Source organism: Onychostruthus taczanowskii, unplaced genomic scaffold (assembly GCF_017590055.1).
Source record: "Onychostruthus taczanowskii isolate IOZ18803 unplaced genomic scaffold, ASM1759005v1 scaffold7, whole genome shotgun sequence".
Lineage (NCBI taxonomy): Eukaryota > Metazoa > Chordata > Aves > Passeriformes > Passeridae > Onychostruthus > Onychostruthus taczanowskii.
Window position 1 is genome coordinate 1065107 of NW_024504786.1, and position 15681 is coordinate 1080787.

Sequence of the window (15681 nt, forward strand, 5' to 3'; positions counted from 1 at the left end):
TTTAGTCTGGTAGAATTCTCACAGTTCAAGGGCTGTTGATCATAGCGGGCAAGAAAATTTGCTTTTGAAGATAATACATCTCATTTTTCACCCTGATAGTGACCACTCAGCAAAGGTATAAATCTTAAATAGCCCAGCAGCATTTTCAAAGGGATGAACGTGCTGCCATTTAGGATAAACACAGACAAAAATATCCTCTGTCATATTTGGGAAACCCATTTCCCCAGCAGGCTGTTGGGGGGGGATACATTTCTATTTGTGAGAGGTGGCAAACAGCCACGAGGGCTGGGGGAGGAGGAGGGAGGGATGCACGAGGAGCTGGGATGATCCCTGTCTGTCCAGGTATCTCAATAGCAGAGGAAACCCTGTCAGTCCCATTTTACAGATTGAAAAGTGAGATTTAGATTAAGTGTCTTGCTCAAATTCACAAAGGCAATCTTCGATACCACTTTGGGTCCTGCATCCTATTCCAGCCTCTTAATGTAACAACCCTTCCCTCCAGTTATTGCCAGTCCTTCATCCCTTTATTTGACTTTTCTGAATATTGCAGAATTACTCACTTCACAACTGAAGGGAGTTCCTGGGGTTAAATGGCCCCAGCACCTTCTGCTATTCCAACACCTGAACTAAAAAATACATCTCTTCACACTCATCAAATATTTTGTTAGGATATTAGACATTTGATCAAAGAAATGTCAGCATACTGGGACTCTCAATGGGCGTGCTCATCTCAGATGCAGAACTCCAAAATCTTTCAGAGTACCATGGTCAGGTAATGTTGTTGCAGTGTAATTTTTTTAGCATTGCAGCAATCCCCAAAATGACATTACATCAAAAATATCCCAAGGTGGAAAAGAGAGCAAATGCTGGATGCATGGCCAAGGTGTGCTTTACTAGAAAACACACAGCTCTTCTGCCAGCAAGAAACAGGCACCACAATTCCATATTTTTCTAGATTTTTATCTATATTCAGGTCTGTTGAATCTCAAATTTCTTTTTCATTGAAGGATCAGCTTCAAAGGACCCTCGAGTGAATTCAAGGTAAACATTTCTATTTTTCTTGTTGTAAAAGGAATTGTTATGAAATCTGTTATTCTGTAGTTATTTAATTTATTTTGCCCTCTAAATAATCACCAAAGTATGATAATGCTTTACATACTACTGTGAATATAGGACTTCCCTCTGAGGTTTACATTTCATATATGAAGTTTAGGATGAATTATGCCATTCTCATGGCATTTAAAAAAATGAAAATCAGTGAAATGTCTGCACCAAGTGTATAAAAAAAGATACAGAGAGTAAGACATTGCTCTGCATCATTTTAAAACTAAAGAGAAAATTGTCAGCCCGAGTACTCTAGAGCCAAAACCAAAAATAACCAGAAATAAAGGGAGAGCTGCTCAGTCTCATTTGGCTGCCTAAAATTAGGGCAATGCAAACAATAAATTAGATGCAGAGTTTAATGGAAACTGGACATTTAAAATTCTGTTCAGTGCCAAAAACTGTGGGTTATTAGTAAAAACCAAGCAAGACAATAAATTATTTCAATGTAATGTAAAGTATCAGCCTTAGCCTTAGACCCAAGGTGGAAAATCCTAATAATCCACACATTTCCCATGTTGGATAAGAAAATAAAACCCCGTTGAGATTATTTATTTCTGAACAGAGGTTCACACAACGTCCATATTCTTTGTGATCCCTTCAAAGGGAGAGCAGGAAAAACACAGGAACAAGTCACACCGCTGATATCCTCCTATCCTTTTTTTCCTTTTTTTCCAAGCACCTAAATATTTTAACAAACAGCTGAGGATTCTGCGCTCAAAAAGGAAAGGGGGGGAAAAAAAAAAAGCAGCTACAGTCAAGTCCATCTCGCTTCCAGGTCAATTTGGGTTCCTGGGGTTGGTGTCCATGCTGTGGAAGCCACCCAGCTGATCTCCGATGGCAGCAGCGCTGCCGCCTGACCCGGGGTGACAATCTGCAGAGAAACCGTGGGGCTGGCAGCTCAATGGCTGTGACTTTAACAGCACTGCTCTGGGCCCGGAATCAATTCTCTCTGTTTACAGACCATTTCACAGCCCTTTACCTGCAACATCACTTGTGTCAGTCCCATAAATACTTTGGTGTATATAATGCTTGAATTAGCATAATGGTTCAGGCACAGGGCTTTAAGCACAAAGAAGGACACGTCAACATGTTCTCTTCACTTAAGCAATTAAGAGCCATTATGCTGCTTCAGTGGAAATATCATCAAGGTTAAAGACAATCCCAAACACCCCTCTAACCTTTTTATTCTAAGTCTAATAAATGAGGCATAGAAATTGAAATGTTAGTAAACAGTGCTACTTGCAAGCTCTTTTTGTATCATGTTTAATCAGAGCTCTCATTCGCCGCTTGTGAAGTGCACGCTCGCCATGGGCACAGGCTCAGGGATTATTCAAATTATTCCCCCTTTTGCAAAAACTCACCTCTCTGTAGGGGTTTGTTTCGTGCCTAGTGGCAAGGTCTGAGTGCTCGGATGTGGCAGGGTTAAAAAGAAAAAATAAATATAGTGAAAATCAGCAGAGATTGGATCACACAGAATAATTCTTGATAAATTCTTTCTCTGCATGTATCCGAGTGCACTCTGATATTTATTTTTTTAACGTTTACTCCAGGTTTTGTATTTTTCTCTACATGTTACTTAGGAAAAGGAGCCAGTGGAAATTTGTTATTATATTGGTTTTATTTTTATTTTTATTTTTATTTATTTTAAGATGGCAGCATTCAGCCAAGGCCAGAACAGTTGCTCGTGGGTGAGTCTGGTGAGATTCAGCATGGAGGATCCCAGGCACTGCATTTTCAGGGCTTGATTTTGGGGTGTGTGCTGGTTTGTTTGCTCTGAATTCATCCCTAATGCTCAGATCCTGGATGCCAAAGGCTTTGAAAAATCTTAGGAAAAACGGGGAGAGAAATTGAGCATCTGGAGCAGAGAGAAAGAAACCCTTGGCAGGGAAAGGCCCAAAATAGAGAGGACAGACCCAACAGCACTCCAAGAACTGTGTCTGTTTACCAGACACCCTCCTGAGGCAAATCCTGCTTTTCCTGCAGTATTTGGAGTATTTCATGTTTGGGAAACACTTGAGCTCTGTTGTAGGTTCACATAAATGTTGGAGATTATACAACTTTCTTTTATTAATGCTATGATGAATTTTTAATTTTTTTATTAATGCTTTTATTAAATTTTTAACTAATGTTTGAGTCACTTCCCTAAACCTTGTGGAAAAAGAGAGTGGGTGGGCAGTGTGGGGTGTCTGAAGGCTCTAGCAATGGGGTGGCAAGCATATGTGGGGGCTAAAATCCTGGAGTTTGGGGCATCCATTGCAGCAGGTCCTCTCCAACAGTTCCATGCTCCTTATTTGCTGCTCTCTCAGCTCTTCAGCCTTGAGTTTTCCTATCAGGAATCTCGCTGGGCATTTTGGCTGCTCGAGGCTACAGTGCTGAGTGCTCACAGGACTTGTAGTGGCAGCTCCTTCCTGTCCCCGCAGGAGGGGGACAATGATCCTGAGCCATCCCTCTGGGTCTGTGCTCGACATTCCCAGTGGCCACCACACCTTACAGAGTGTCCTCTCCAGTCTTAGAGCTTTTTTTTTTTTTCCCCATTTTTTTAGTATATGACTTTTCTAAACTTAGAAGAGATCAATTTGAATTACTGATTTCACATTCCAAGAACATCACCATTCCTCAGAGTTTCTGAATTTTTTGTGTGGAACATCTCATCCCACCTGCAGCTCAACTGCTGCCACTCTGGGCTGGGATATGGCAGCAGCTGGGAATGGCTGTTTCACTCCAGCAGAACTTCAAACAAAGCTCAGCTTCATTGCAGTACCCTCAGCTTGAGCTGCAGACCCAGAATCTGCCTGATGGGAGGAATTCCCTCCTTATTTCATGCTCCCCCCTCAGGAGCACCCTGAGAAGTTCCCAAATTACAGCAGAGGTTTCTTCAGAAGCAGGCAGGGCTGAAATGAAGATTGGCTCCTTTTTAAGGACACCCAGTTATGGGAACTTAGTAATTGAGCCATTTTGTTCTGCTCTCCACCAGCTTCCAAAGGAAGCACAAATTGCTTGGTTGTAGTTTAAAGCCTGACAATAATAAGCAAACATTTACAGCCTGATTTGATCTGCTCTCACCCCACTGCAATAACTTCCTTTGAAGGCTGGTTTGAGATCCACGGCCATGCCTGGAGGCTGAGAACTTGATTTTGCTCTTCTCACAATTCCTGTGCTCTGCAATCTCTCCTGGATGTCAGGAGCTGCTTGGCAGCTTCTCTTGGCTGCCCATGAGTGTCCCCCCCCATCCTTCAGTGAGGGAATCACTGAGTGTGGCCAGGCTGTGCTGAGGCACCAGTGGTGATCCATCAATCAATGGGTGGAGAAAAAGCTGCACATTCCTCATCCCAGGTGCACAGGAGCACCGGGATTTCTGTTCCATGTCCAGCTCTCCTGATAGTGATATTCCAAGGGTTGCTCCCCTGTTTCCTGACCAAACCAGCCTGCAGGACAGGAATTGGTGGAGTTTGGAGCTTGGATGGGAGAACTCTGCAGAGATGAGTAGGGAAGGGACACTGCGCCCTAAGGACACGGGGCAGGACATCAGGCACTCATTCCCTGCTTCCTACAGCACCTTCCAAACCCGCAGATCCTTTAGAGCCCCTTTCCTTTTCCATGTTTAGAGCTACAAAGATTGGTTTTGGTACATAGCAACACTTTAGCATCTTCTGAGGCTCTCAAAGCAGGTATTAATTAAGCTCCCGAGCACCGGTGGGAAGGGAGTAAACAGCCAATTGCCACTTTATGGCAAGGAAATGACTGGCCAAGGTCATCCAGGCAGGCACAGGAGGGAGCAGCCGTAAAACAAGAATTACACAGCTGCCTTTCCTCCAACTAAAGATGCCCCAAAATAGGAGCTCGCCTGAACTTTATTCAGATTTGGGGGGAAAAAATGTGCAAAGCCATTCAAAAGATTTTTCCCAGCTAGATCACAAGGGCTCAGTTGCATTTTCCAGCCCTGGGTCTGATGGCACTCACTCCAGCTGAGACAAGAGCTGTGCTTGAGGAATGAAGGCAGGAGATATTGTATTCCTGGGAGGAGGCTTTGATAGGTCACTTTATTTTATTCTTTCAGCCTGATTTCCTCAGCATCTGAATACATGCAGATAATGATAATTCTGATGTGTTTTCTGTAGCTAAGCATCAGCCTCGTTTGCCTGTCCCTTTGCTAGGACCAAAACTCCTTGGTAGAAATAAGAACCAGAGTAGCTTCTGCAGCACTGTGGGAGCTGTTTCTTCTGTTGCCTCGGGCTGGGAGCAGCTCAGTGGTTACTTTGTAGGGTGGAAATTGAGAAGGAGAAACAGAATCTAGAAAACATTTTGAAAAACTCAGCAGATCAACATGTACTCTTTAAAGCTTTATAACAGCAGTTGTAGCAGAGATCACCTCTTCACCTCCCTGAGCCTAAATACCTGCTCTAAATTCATCATCTCTTCACCTCCCTGAGCCTAATTCCTGCTGCAGATTCCCCCTTCTGTTGACAATGTGGGACCCACCATGAGAATCCATCCCACCCCGAAACAGAGAGCAGGCAGAGCCAGCACCATCCTCATTATTTTATCTCTCTCATTTGTCATTCCAACAGCCCTGTCCACTCTCACCCTATAAAAGAAATTATAATTGAAATCATGCCCGTGTGTTTTGAGGCAAGAGCGACTCTGTGATCATTTAGCTTTATCCAGGCTGTAACAAAAGCTGCCGCAGATGCTTGTTCCACTTTTTTTCCTGCACAAAGAAATAAAGCACAGTTGCACAAATGACATGTATGTCAATCTTTAGGTCACAATGCTTCCTGCAGTTGTATCCCAAGTAGGAGACATCAAGCTAAAGGCATTTAAGAATTAACAGTCTGTACCTGAGACAAGAAATGGAGTTTATAAAACAGGTGGATGAAGACCAGTATTCACTTGCATCACATTAAAGCAAATCCATTTACATTTTATTTCCTATCTACTGGCTCGAATGTGCATTTTTACCATAACCAGGCTCTGCAGTTCCTGGAGGATGTGGGATATTTGCAGGTGGTTTTCTTTGGCCTGGTAGAACTTCAAGGCCAGGCTGGACAGGGTTTGGAGCAACCTGGGCTAGAGGGAGATCCCAAGCCAAACCAGTCTGGAATTCTGTCACCTTCCATGTAGGAAATGATCTATCACAGGAAAGGAAGGAGACACTGCCCATAAAACTCCACTCCCCCCACTGAGGGTTTTGCTTTTCCACCCTGAATCCACATGGAGCTCACAGGATTCTTTAGCAGTGCCATAAGTTCTGCTCAAAGCCAGGGAAGAGTTAGCACCTGGTGCTCCAGGCAGCCCCAGCTCTCCAGATTTCTGCCCAAATGCTCTCTTCCCTGAGCATTGCTATCCTGGGTGCATATTAACCATGATTGAAACAACGCCCACTGGAAGTCTTAAAACCTTAACCACCAGTTTTACTTCTAAAATAAAGTAAACTGCCAAAAGTTCTGATAAAAGTGACAATTTATATTTTTAAGTAGTACGTCCGGAATTTTCCTATAGCTGTAGACAAAGGGATTCTTACCCAGATAAGTATAAGAGCACCAATAAATTTAAGGTAGCTTATGCAAGTTAGGCACTAATGAATGTCATCTTCTGTTTTGTCATGAAAAAAGATCTTTCTGCTGCTAAAGGAGACTGATTTAGATTATGAATAGCTGTAGTGATTTGCAAAAATGGCTCCAGAGAGATAGACTGAGATTCCATATACTCATGGCACTTGAGGTTTCTGCCCTTTTTGTTGAAAATTAATTTGTCCTGTGGGTTATTGGATTCTAGCTCAGCCAATGTATATTGCTCAGTCATCACAAATTTACTTAAAATTTAGTGTAGCTGAAGTTCATTCAACAAGACAAAAGTCCACAGTTGAAAGCTTCTAAAAATCTTTTTAAAAAACTGGCTGATGGTGTAATTGAAAGCGCTGGGATGAAGGAGATTTACAGCATGTTTTGCAGGTATCAATATCTGGTTTATTATATCAGAGACTCTTCAGTTTCCTCTCTGGATGGTGAAAACAAAAGGATGGTTGCTGTCCCCTTGGTGGGTTTGTCCCATCCTCAAACCCCAAACTTACTCCTAAAATAGAAGTGCCTGGTACCATTTTCTACAGCTTCCTCCACTATTTCTTTAATTTGACACATATTCTTTTTTATGGAATAGAGAAAGAAACTCTGGCTATAAAATGTCAAATACCTCCTCTTACATACCATTTCTTTTTATTTTTTTTCCTTTTATTTCCTTTCTTTTCTGCCTTACTTTCCTTTGTTTGCCTTTGATGTATGAAAGGAAATTTCGTTCATGTTCTTGGAATCCCCATCTGAGTTTTCACTTCTCAGCTTAAACGTTGCCTTTGCTTGTAAATTTGATTCCCAAAGACAAATAGCTTCAGGTAAAAAAAAAAAAAAAAAAAAAAATCTAATTCTGCTCAAATCAGCAATCCTGTTTAAATTAAAAGGCTGTAATTTGATTGAGGGGTGCAAGTCCTCTCTTAGCCCCACGCTGCTGAATTGGGCTCAGAATCCCCACCAAGAGGGGCTGGTGAAGGTTTCCAGACACAAACCAGGGGGAGCTGGGTGCAAACACCAATGTGGGCAAGGAGGGGTGATCAAAGAATGAGCAGGTATTAAACATTCACAGCACAGTGGTTTTTCATTACCTATAGAGGATAAAAATCTTCTTGATGAGAAATAATTCTCCTTATTTTAAGCTCAATCAAAAACAGTTGAAATGACGGGGATTTTTAAAAAGAAAAATACGAAGGCAAATAGTGCTGGCGGCATATGGGGAAGGCTCATTTTGTGCACAGCCACCGAGGATGGTCCCCAAATACTGAGTCCATAAACACTTTGTTTGTGTTCTGCCTACCAGGAATTACGCTTTAAAAACAAGAAACAAGAATTTAAAATTCAGTTTCAATTTAATATTAAACCCACTTCGTAAACATCACAGTAAAATAAGAGGAAATATGGAAACCAAAAATTCTCCCAGTCCAGATCTCTGTTCAGGCCGCTATTTATTTTATATTTCCTTTTTTCCCCTGGCTCTGCTGATACATCTGAATACAACTGATCAAGTTTCAGCTCTGAAGCTCTCTGCTCTTTGCTTGATACACAATTGCACGAAATGAGATACAGTGCCATAACCAAATCGTGACACAATGGACTGGAAATTTTAGATTAATAAACCTCTTTCGGAAGAGAACTAAATAACTTTTACAGTTTTATCTGTGGCTATTTGTTTCTTTGAAGATTTATGGTCCCTGCAACAGATATGCATCTTATCTTTCACTCTTCAGATTACAGGAAGATGATTTTAAACAGGCTCCTGACTGGCACGAGCTGGAATTGCAGATGATCTTGCTTTAAAAAAATGCTAAAAGTGAACTTGCAAGTCAAATGAGAATATCATTACACGTGTCAGAGGGGTCTGAGAGCAGAATCTGCATCCAGCTAAACAAGATCTAATCCTTCTTGCGGCCACCCGGCATCCTCAGGCAGCTCTTTAGCATCCGGGAGCTTCACGAGGAATTCCAACTTTCCGTGCCGCTTTAATTGATTGACGCTAAAAGTTTAAAAACTCCGATCCGAGGAGCTCTCACAAAGCTCCTTTAAGCGAGGCTTCTCCTTTCAAAGCCGCCTCCTCGATTGAAAGTGGCAGCCCACATTTTTAGGTTTCAAGCAGCTCTGTCATTCCGGCAGGAATGTGTCTGCCACTTCACACGAAAGCTCGGCCTGAAAGACATGTACTTTGAATCAGAGAATCAATAGAACACTTAATGGACAATTAGGAGAACAGCTGTAGGACTGTCAAAGGCCCATCTGTACACGGCTCGGCTGGACAGGGCACGGAGCTCGCACTCGCTGCCCCGGGGCACCGCTCCATCACCAGCCCCCTCTCGTTTCCCAGCGCCGCTGATGGAGGATTCCTTTTTCATTACAAATTTTAACACGTGTAGAAAATTATGGAAATTGCTCGGGCCATTTGTCAACTTATATCATGTGAATTGATCAATAAATTTCACCACTTTGTTGTTAATGTAGATAAATTTTGGCATTTAATTAAGCTACAAGTGAAAATGTGGCCACTTTTAATTTCGGCAGATGCTCCCTTTTCATCTGTAATCCAGGGATACATTGGCAAATACAATTCAGTCGCTAAATATTTATAGACAACATGACAATTCCTAAAAGAGTTATCATCAATGATTTTGGTTCTGAAACAATTAGCATTGTTTGAAAGAGCTCATGTGGAAAGCTGAAATAAATCCTGAGCAGCAGATCAAATTATGGCTACACAGGTACATTGAATGTATAAAGCACATAAATCCACACATGGTATAAACACATGATTATTCCAGGAATACTGCTCTGTGCACAAACGTGGAAATTCTGATCAGCAAAGGTACAAATTCCCACATCCATAAATACTCGTGCACTACGCAGAAAGTGTTTACAGATATCTCTGGATGAGACCACTACAGTGATATTTATCCTTAATGGAGCTGCTTTGCAAATATATAATGGGAGAGATTGATCTCGGGAAGTAACACCACAGAAGGAAACATTTCAAATACAAACACTTTATGTTGGAGAAGTAAGAGTTGACAAAAGCATTGTTGCTTGTAACAATAAATATATTTAAATCCTTTTAAAATACCCAGTACATTTCCAACCCGTGATAATCAGGCATCGGCCTTTAAACCTCCCGATATTTTTTAAGCACACACAGATTTGGCCAGACAATAAGAAACATAAATGAACATTTTAGGCTTTCTATATGGCCTTAGGGAGGCTGAGATGAAATCCTGCCTCTGACAGCCAGAGGCCCCAGACACAGCACTCAGCAGCCAGGCTTGACATGATGAACTGCTGAGGCTGCTCTGAGAGCCAGGGGGGTTTGCCTGGTGCTGCTGCTGCTGCTCTGGGGCAGGGGCAGCCTTCAAACCCCATTGTGGGGCTGCTAAAATCCCCCTGAGCGGGCAGCTCCTGCCCTGACCTGCAGCTCTGGGCTAAAGGACTTGTCTAGCATTTAGAGCCCAAGTCCTCGTGGGTCCTGCAGGATTCTCCTTGTGCAAGGAGAAACCTGACTCTGGGGGAATCAGGAATCAGAAATCTGACATGGTTCTGGGGGAAGCAGTGGTGCTCACACACTCCTGGTCCTCAGCAAGGGCTCCCAGTGCCCTGAGCAGGCAGGTTCAGCACCTCCCCACAGCCCTGTACTCCAGGCACAAGGACAGAAAAGCAGCACCCCACAGGTAAAAGTCCTTTTGCTTGACTCCTTTGTGTACTTCTCTGTTTTCACTGCTGGGCAAAATCATCCAACTCAGTGAGAAAAAAATAAGAGAACACTCAGACACACCAATCATTTTTAAAGTGGAGTCTCCGTGTTTGGGGATTTGTCACCACTGCAGCAGGTTTTATTTCCAGGTTTCCACAGAAAGTGGTCAGCAGATTCCCTGAAGTTGTTGGGAGTGTGGGGAAGAGGATGGGCATCCTGTTCCAGCTGAGACTCACTGGCCTGCAGCCGAGGATTACAATTCACACAGAGAGAACAGGGAATGCACTTGCAGGAACTGGGGGGCATTTGAACCACAGGGGAATACATGGACAGCACAAAATACTCCATAAATACAGAACGTTCTAACCAAATCTTGAGTCACTGAAATTATCTCATTGGCCTTTCCTCTTGAACAGAAAGCTTTGTCTCAGCTTTCTGTTTTTTTCTTTTTTTTTTTTTTTTTTTTTTTGCATTTCACAGCATTGGCATTCACTCCTCTTGGACTGGATCAGCACGAATTCTTCAGAACATGCCCAGAATTCCTGTTCCTGATGGCTCCACGATGCAGGATCTTCTCTTGCTGAGAAGGAGCCCTCCTGGAGAAGGCTTCACATCCAGGCTGTCACTGCAGCTCCTGGCAGTGCCACCACCCCAGCTGCACAGGTACCTCCAGCCCTCAGCTGGGTACAGCACACACAGCAGGGGATGGTGCCAGGGGTGGGGAGGGGACTCCACAGCTGCATCCCACTAACTGTGACTTGTGCCTGACCTGGCACGTGGAATTAGAGCAACTTTGGAAAGATAGGGAGCTTAAAGGCCTAAAAACATCTGTCCCCTGCTGCAGTTACATGTCTTGTGGGTCAGTGGTGGTCCCTGTGCTGAGCTGTTTAACACTCACCCTCTCTGTAGCAGTGTGAAAGGACCCAGCACATCCTGTGGCACAGCACCAAACCCCTGGATCCCATCCTGGCACTGACAGGTCCATCCTGGGAGTTGGCCTTGCTGTAAACTCTTCATGGCTGAGGTGAAAAACGCTTGACAGTTTGAGGCAGTGCTTGTTTCTGAGCAATCGTGGGGAATATTTACTTAACTTTTCATGGTGAAGGCTCAAACTCTGGATAGAAGGGGATCACACTACAGTGAGCAACAAAAAAAGTCTGTTAAACAATCTTTGTTTTTTAAAAGAATCTCAATAACAACAAACCCATTTGTCTGTTTCACCAGCAGAGCATTTTTGTGGGAGATCCCTATTTATCTGATTTATTAGAAATGCTCCATTGAGACAGAAAGCATTTTTCTAATAAACCAAGAGGTTAGCACTATTGTTTTCAGTACAGCTGACCCTTGGATTTGCTGTAAAACCAGAATCATTAGAAATGCTCCATGGGTTATATTGGAGCATTTCTAATGAAACAGAGGGTCAGCTGTATTGAAATAATGTAAAATATCTAGATTCATGAGAAAAACTCTACTGAAATGCATGGAGCGTTTCTAATAAATCCAGATTTTAGTGGAGCTCAACCCTGAATCCATTAAAACGTTATGAAAAAATAGTTACTGAGCATGCACCTTAAGTACTTTTTTCTGTGTTAATCTCTCATTTATTCTAAAATGCATTGTAAAAATAGCAAATGGCATCAGTGAAAATTTGTTATTTAAAGTCTGCCATTTCCTCCCCTCCCAAGGAGCAGAGAGTCACTGCTGCCACCAGGAACAGGCACCTGGAATCCCATGAGCTGTGTTCCAGCAGCCCAGGAGCAGGGATCAGCACCTCACTGCAGCCTGTCCCTCTCCAGGCACATTCCAAATGTGGCAGAGCACAAAAGGACCCAGCCAGGCCCTTCCCTGGGATGGAATGAGTGTCGGGAGAGCTGCAGAGCTCCAGGGAGGAGCTGCTTGTGGAGAGCTCTCAGGAATCCCAGCCTTCTCCCAGTGTGGAATTGTAGGAGGGATCATGGTTTTCTCACAGCCACCTAGCAGGGGGCTGGAGCATCACTGTGTCCATTCCCAGGGGATTTTTCCCTGGGAGCCTGAAGTGTCTTCACTGAGAGATGTAAAGGATCTCTGAAGGAAGGGGCATCATAGATAAAAGCCTTGTTAGGAAATACAGGTGTGGTGCACTTTGGGCACAGAGTGGGATGAATTCCCAGGCACCTGGAATCTTCCACAGTCTGCAGCTGAGATTCCTGATGGAGAGACTACATTGCTTGTACATAAAGAGAAACCCCAGCCTGACTTCCCCTGCAAACTGGACATTTATTCTCAATTTACAGTAACATGGTCAGCAATTTAATGAGATTTTTCAAATTACTACCAAGGTTTTTGTACCATTTTTAGTGTACAACACTATTCAAAGCTTGGTGGATTTCCAGGTTTTATTTAAGGCAGATGAAGCTGCTGTAATCTTGTAAAAGTATGTCCTAAAGATGAGATGGCTTGGGCTTAGTGCAGTTTCAAATCCCACACCCATGGCAGGTGACATCTTTAACCTGTGTGACCAAGTAAGCTTGGTAACAGCCTGAACACTGGGGCCTAGGGCAAGAAAAATTGGGTGTTAATTCCAGCATGTTATGAGTCAGGACATGTAAAAACCAAAGAAGTCTTTCTAATTTATTGTTTCACATCAGAACAAGAAGTAAACATTGGCAGGTTTATTTTAAGGTCTTGCAGGAGTCACTGCCTCACTTGGGTGATCAAACCCCTCCTCAGAGCAGAGCTGAAGTGAATTTTATCAGTTTTCCAGATGAACTTTTTGTGAAACTTGTGGCAAGCCTTGGTGATGCTGATGCTGCTAATTCTCACTTCTGTGGTGTTTGTAAAGCTTTATTATTGCACCTCTCCCCTTCTAGAGCTGCTGCAGACACCAGCCAGGCACAGCACTGGGAAGAGTTTGGAGAAGGGTTTGGATCAGCCCCAGCCACCCCCTGCTCTCAGGTAACACATCTCAAAAGCTCTGAAAACAAAGCAAGAGTGATGATTGGATTTATGGCTGAAAGAGCTGCATTGATCAGGCCAGAATTGACCAGACCAATGTTACACTGGGTTACTTCAGGATAATTTGCTTAAAATTCAGCATGGAAAGACAATGCACTCCTGCACGAGGCTGTTCAGGGAGTGGGCTGGTGTGTGCTGTAGCATTTTCCAGCACTGCTCTGGCTGCAGTCCCTGTGCTTTCAGCAGACAGCAGAGGAGCTGGCTCACCTCTGTTTATTTTATGAATGCACACACTCAGCCTGCCTGCAGCTTGTCAGCTTCTCATGCTGCTCCTTTGGCTGCTTTGTACCCCAACATGTACAGAAAATGTATAGGAAAAGTATATTAATATCATTCTATCTCAACAGATTTAATTCTTAAATGCTACATATACTTGGTTAATCTCTCATTTTAGAAGTAGGAAAGGTTAGATTATAACATCAGGTTAGCTCTCTTTGAAGCAGGTAATAATTAAGTTGATTCACTGTTGCAATTACTGTCAAATCCCCCTTAATTACCACGGATTTTATAGCAGCTTCATTATACGTCTGCTGTAATGCATTGTGGCCCAAAGGAGAAGTGTTGCAGGAAATTCTGCATAGCATGTATAATTCTAACCTGCAGTTAAAGCTCCTAGTGAAAGCCTCTGCACTAAATTTATCTTTTTTTGACATTTTCCCCCCTATTATTTAAAGCAGTTGAGCTGGAGGAACACCACTAAAATATACACCTAACTTCCTAAGTGAAAATGGATCTTTTCATAGGTATTAGGAATAAAAATGGGAAAATTATAAAATTAGCAGCAAATTATCCTTGGGAAACTGCTCAGCAAAAATGAAGAATACTTCTGGTCAGGTGTCAAGGGGGGTTGAGAAAACCTCTGCCCCATGTTGTGAGTCATGTACCCCTGAACAACCACTGAAATCCCACTGAACACAGTTTTTGAGGCAGTCAGAATCTGCTGGAGCACTCTGCTCTCCATGAATATTTCCATCCATTGTTCCTTTTGCATTTTATAAATGGAATTTTTAAAGCAACTCTCCTTTTGAACTGACCCTCCAAGTAACTCGGGGCCTGGTGAAACTGCTGCTTTCTGGCTCACGTGTCACTGCTTGTTTCCATTGGAAAAATCTTTACAAATCAGGGTCTGTAAATTGAGCCTGCAACAGTTCAAAACAGATAAGAGAATAATGTGTGCCATGGATTCCCTTGTAGGGAAGGAATTTACTCCCCAGCACATATTAGATGCAGAAAGGGCTCCAGTGTCAGTGACACTATTGGCAGCTGTGTTAACAGTGAAGGAGCTGCCTTTGTACAGCAGTACAGTTATTAAATTTCTCCAGAGACCATGACTCATTAATCAAATATTCATACATCTCTGTAAATACATGCTGAACAGAGAATAGCCTCAGAGCTGAGCATCCCAGCACAAGTGCTCTTTCATGTGGCCCTGCCCCAGCCCTGAGAACATGCGGTCATGTTTTGCATTTCTAATGCCCCGTGCGCTCCGGAGCACCCCGGTCCCTAAAAACAGAACACAAGTGATCTTACTGATGGCAAGTGTTACACAGCCACAATTAAAATTGCTTCACTATGGCTTCATACCATCTTTTTAAGAGTGAGGACAGTGAATCAATTCTTCTGTTCTTTGTTTACCATCAGACAAGTAACTTTTTCCCATACGGATGGAGGAACCCAAGGCCATGCTCCTTTTAATACAAGAATTTGTATTAGCATGGAAACAACAAACCAATGGTTGGACTGGGAAGGCCAAAAAAACTTCATGTATTTGCAAAGGCATGAGCTTTTTGTGTTGAACAAATGCTGTATTTTGTGTGTCCTCACTGCCAGACAGACACACATCTCACCTGCTCCAGATGTGAACACACCTCAGGTTTTGGCCATGGTCAGGCTGAGATCACAGCACAGAGCTGAAGCCTCTCTGAGATCAGCTGAAGTTCTGCTCTATGAGCCTTTGAAACAATTCAGTTTTCTGATTTTCCTAATCCACATTTGGGTGGACTTCCCAAAATCCAGGACTTTGGGTTTGAGTGTCGCAGGTTCTGACTGACGCTCCTGGTCCAGGCTCATGTGGGCTGGAGTAGAAGAATGTTTTAAAGAGGGTTCTTTGTAAATGGGGATGATCCCATTGCTGAATGAAGGTTTAAATTCTCTGCTGTTGTGCTCTGCTGGACTCAAGGGAGCAGGGAATGGAAGGAATTACCTGAATTTTCAAGTCCAACTTGCAGGAAGTGTGGACAGCACAGAATCCCAAGTGATCCTGGTAAGAGGAGGGATACGTACAGATAAATCCTGGAAAGAGGTGAGTCT

The 15681-nt window shown here is 43.1% G+C and overlaps 1 long non-coding RNA gene across 1 annotated transcript in view; it reads left to right on the top strand.

Moving 5' to 3' along the window:
• Nucleotides 1–11034, top strand: part of LOC121345047 — a 14760-nt gene extending 3726 nt beyond the window's left edge. The window contains exons 3-4 of the long non-coding RNA XR_005953920.1: nt 1008–1041; nt 10858–11034. This is a non-coding gene — a long non-coding RNA (uncharacterized LOC121345047). The remainder of the gene's footprint in view (nt 1–1007; nt 1042–10857) is intronic.
• The last annotated feature ends 4647 nt before the right edge of the window (nt 11035–15681 follow it).